Source organism: Nycticebus coucang, chromosome 1 (genome assembly GCF_027406575.1).
Source record: "Nycticebus coucang isolate mNycCou1 chromosome 1, mNycCou1.pri, whole genome shotgun sequence".
Taxonomy (NCBI): domain Eukaryota; kingdom Metazoa; phylum Chordata; class Mammalia; order Primates; family Lorisidae; genus Nycticebus; species Nycticebus coucang.
The window spans coordinates 233,859-238,547 of record NC_069780.1 but is presented as its reverse complement, the minus strand read 5'-3'; the positions used below and the strand labels follow the sequence as shown (position 1 = coordinate 238,547).

At 42.6% G+C, this 4,689-nt stretch overlaps 1 pseudogene; it reads left to right on the top strand.

Moving 5' to 3' along the window:
• Nucleotides 1–521: 521 nt before the first annotated feature.
• On the top strand, nt 522–4,345 carry LOC128587884 (sal-like protein 4; annotated as a pseudogene).
• Nucleotides 4,346–4,689: the final 344 nt, after the last annotated feature.

The window sequence follows — 4,689 nt, the reverse complement described above, 5'->3', positions numbered from 1 at the left end:
TAAGGCTCTACTAAGCATAGTGTTCTAAAATGTTGTCATAAACATATGTATGTATTAATCCAGTAGCTTTATTACTTAGTTTCATTTAAAATATTTGACATATCTTGCCACGTTGTAAGAATTAGTATTTCTACTTTTTGATGTTTTATAAATTGAGCATAAACAAAATAAAACAACATGCACACTCATCAGGATTCTTTGGTTGCAAATGGCAAAAATTCAATTGACACTAGTTTAGTAGGAAGAAAATTATTGGCTTATCCAGCTGAAAGTTAACTAGAAGTCCACACTCCAGCACAGCTGACACTGGGCCCAGGGGCTCATGGTCTGTGCTGTGCAGCTCAGCTCTCTCCTGTGTAGCCTCCTTTCTGGGCAGACACTTCACTCTGAGATGGTGAAGACATGTGGCCTCTCTAGGCTTAGACTGTCCTTGGTACTAAGTTAAGTGTCCCAGAAAGAAAAGAGAAAGAAGAAAAAAGAGCTTTCCCAACTTCAGGCTCCAGTAGGAAAAAAAAAAAAAGATGAGGCTGCACCTGAGCAGCCCGGGTACGGTAGCCTCTCAATGCAGGAGGTAGGTCAGAGAGAAGCATTTCCAGGGGGGGGGAAATGTAGTTTAAAAAAATAACAGTTATCTATTACCCAGTGAAAATCTGCTACATTCTGAATCAATACAATGTTAGTCAAAAATCACATAACCTCACGATGAACAGAAATTCTATATTTTCATGTGCTTATTAAGTTGTGAGTCACTGACTGTCATGCAATGCATGTTCTATCATCTTTGAAGAAAGTAGTAGGAACTAGTGATTTAGGCACCAGCTCTCTTTGCCTAATTTCCATAAAATTCCTGTGAGAATAAAAATGCCACATTTTTTATTTTAATGTAGAAAATAATTTAGCAAGAAGACAGGTATGTTAACACATATAAAAAATGTGTTTCCACATACATCTAGTTTAAGTGAGCCAACTTGCATGGTAATACACAGAGTAATACCTGTAATAGGTTCCCTTTTTCTCTCTACAAGTCAAAATAGTAGGATTAGCTACAATACCGTATCTCCCCACCAGGGCACCAGAGTCATGACTACTGGGTCTCTTCAGATTTGGGCATTTATGCTATGAATATAATCTGGCAAGAATTCCTGGTGAGAACACACACAAAAGAATAGAACCGAACTCTCACCCATACCACTTACAAAACTAACTCAGAATGGATTAGACTGCAGTGGTTCTTGACCTGTGGGTCAGACCCACAGGAACTGTTTTAAAGGGTCATGGCATTAGGAAGGTTGAGAACCACTGGATTAGAGGCTTAAAAAGAAGATTTGAAACTGTAGGACTCTTACCATAAAACTAAAGAGGAAAGATAAAACTAAGCAATGGACTCTCACAAAATAAGATGAATAGAACACTACCATACTTATCAATTATCTCAATAAATGTTAATGGCTTGAATTCCCCACTGAAGAGGCATAGATTGGCTGACTGGATTAAAAACACAAGCCTTCCATTTGCTGTCTGCAGGAAATACACCTAGCTTCAAAAGACAAATTAAAACTCTGAGTTAAGGGTTGGAAGACAATTTTTCAGGTAAACGGAATTCAGAAGAAAAGAGGAATTGCAATCTTATTTTCAGATACATGTGGATTTAAAGCAACTAAAGTCAAGAAAGACAAAGATGGTCACTTTATATTGGTCAAGGGAAAAATACAACAAGAAGACATTTCAATTCTGAATATTTATGCACCCAATTTAAATGCTCCCAGATTTTTGAAACAGACCTTACTCAGTCTGAGCAATATGATATCCGATAATAGCATAATAACAGGGGACTTTAACACTCCTCTTATAGAGCTGGACAGATTCTCTAAACAGAAATTAAACAAAGATATAAGGGACTAAATTGAGACCCTAGAACAACTGTGCTTGATAGATGTATACAGAGCACTCCATCTCAAAGATAAAGAATATACATTCTTCTCATTGCCCCATGGAACATTCTCCAAAACTGATCCCATCCTAGGATACAAAACAAACCTTAACAGAATCAAAAGAATTAAAATTTTACCTTGTGTATTCTCAGACCACCAGGCACTAAAGGTGGAACTCAACTCACACAAAAACGTTCAACCCCACCAAAGGCATGGAAATTAAACAACCTTCTGTTGAATGACAGATGGGTGCTGGAAGAAATAAAACAGGAAATCACTAACTTCCTAAAGCATAACAACAATGAAGACACAAGCTACAAAACCTGTGGGATACTGCAAAAGCAGTTTTGAGAGGAAAATTTATCGCTTTAGATGCCTAAATTCAAAAAACAGAAAGAGATCTCATCAAACTCGCAAGCCATCTTATGGAATTGGAAAAAGAAGAACAATCTAAGCCTAAACCCAGTAGAAGAAAAGAAATACCCAAAATTAAATCAGAGATCAATGAAATTGAAAACAAAAGAATCATTCAGAAAATTAATGAAATAAGGAATTGGTAAATGAAATAGATAAACCTTTGGCCAGACTAACTAGAAATAGAAAAGTAAAATTCTAGTAACCTCAATCAGAAATGATAAAGGGGATGGCCTCGCTGGGAGGAAATGCACGTCTGCGAGAAATGCTGTGCGGAATTCTTTAGCATCTCTGAGTTCTTGGAACATAAGAAAATTTGCACTAAAAATCCACCTGTCCTCATCATGAATGACAGTGAAGACTTTTCTGGAGCTGTGCTGAGTCACCAGCCACCCAGTCCAAGCAGTAAGGATGGTCACAGGGAGCATGGTGATAGCTCAGGGGACATGAAGGAGAAGCCAGGTGCAGAATCGGTGGTGTACTTAAAGGCAAAGACGGCTCTGCCACCTGCGCCCCAGGACATAAGCTATTTACCCAAAGGCAAAGTGGCTAACACTAACATGACTCTGCAGGCCCTGCAGGGCACTAAGGTGGCTGTGAATCAGCGGAGTGCGCACACACTGCCAGCCCCTGTGCCTGGTGCCAACAGCATTCCCTGGGTCCTCGAGCAGATCCTGTGTCTGCAGCAGCAGCAGCTACAAGCAAATCCAGCTCACCAAGCAGATCCGGGTGCAGGTGAACATGTGGGCCACTCATGCCCTCCACGTGGGCGGGGCAGGGGATGACACTGTAAAGACCTTGAGCAGCCACATGTCCCAGCAGGTTTCTGCAGCTGTGGCTTTGCTCAGCCAGAAAGCTGGAAGCCAAGGTCTGTCTCTGGATGCCTTGAAACAAGCCAAGCTACCTCATGCCAACATCTCTTCCACTGCCAGCTCTCTGTCCCCGGGGCTGAAGCCCTTTTCACTGAAGCCGGATGGGATGAGGGTGCTCCCAAATGTCATGTCTTGCCTCCCGAGTTTTTTGCTCCCTCAGGCCCCAGGCTCAGTGCTCTTCCAGAGTCCTTTCTCCACTGTGGCACTAGACCCATCCAAGAAAGGGAAAGGGAAGCCACCGAGCCTCTCCACTGTGGATGTCAAATCCAGAGATGAGACCATCCTCTCCAAGCATAAGTCTTGGAGCAGTCTCCCTTCAACATTTATCTGAACCCAGCCAATCTATGTCAAAGTGGAAGTTCCTGGCACGTTTGTGGGACCCTCAGCCTTGTCCCCAGGGATGACCCCTTTGTTGGCGGCCCAGACACACTGACAGGCCAAGCAACACGACTGCACATGGTATGGGAAGAATTTCTCATCTGCCTGCGAGCAGACTCACACGGGAGAGAAGCCTTTTGTGTGCAACATATGCAGGTGAGCTTTTACCACCAAGGGCAACTTGAAGGTCCACTACATGACCTACTGGGCAAACAATAACTCAGCATACCAGGGAGGAAGCTGGCCATCAAGAACACCATGGCTCTGTTAGCCTGTTTCCCGAAAATAAGACAGTGTCTTATTTTAAGGTGTGCTCCCAAAGATGCACTAGGTCTTATTTTCAGGGGACATCTTATCTTTCCTGTGAGTAGGTCTTATTTTTGGAGGATGTCTTATTTTCGGGGAAACAGGGTAGGTACAGACGGAAACAGAGTCTCAGAAATGTTTCCCAAGGAAATCCTGGCCCCTTCAGTGAACATGGACCCGGTGGTGTGGAACCAGTACACCAGCATGCTCAATGGCAGTCTGACCATGAAGGCCAATGAGATCTCTGTGATCCAGAGTGGTGGGATTCCCACCCTCCCAGTTTCCCTGGGGACCAGCTCTCTCGTGAATAAGGCCCCTGCCTCCAAGATGGATGGTTCCCAATCAGGTGTCAGCGCTGATGTGGAAAAGCCAGGGGCTGCTGCCAGCATTCCCAAACACCAGTTCCCTCACTTCCTGGAAGAAAACAAGATTGCAGTCAGCTAAGCCAAAGGAGAAATGCAGGCAGAGCGGACTCTCTCTGGAATCTGCTCTTCTCATTTTCTTTCAGAACCCATCTCTTCTTCCTGTTTTCCTTTTTCTTACTGATATGCAAATGATGTTTACTAAGGTTGTGACCACAACCTCTGGCAGTCTTACAATCACAATTGTTGCTATGCTGCTTTGCAAAAAGAAAAAAATCATACCAAAACATACTAGAATTTTTTTTTTTTTAATTTTGGAAAGAAGCGGGTCTTGCAAAGTAGCTTTGTTACTTGTGATAAACTGTATACTTAGAACCTTGTACAGATGTAGAGTGACTTTTTCCAAAGACTGTTACCTATTGTAAG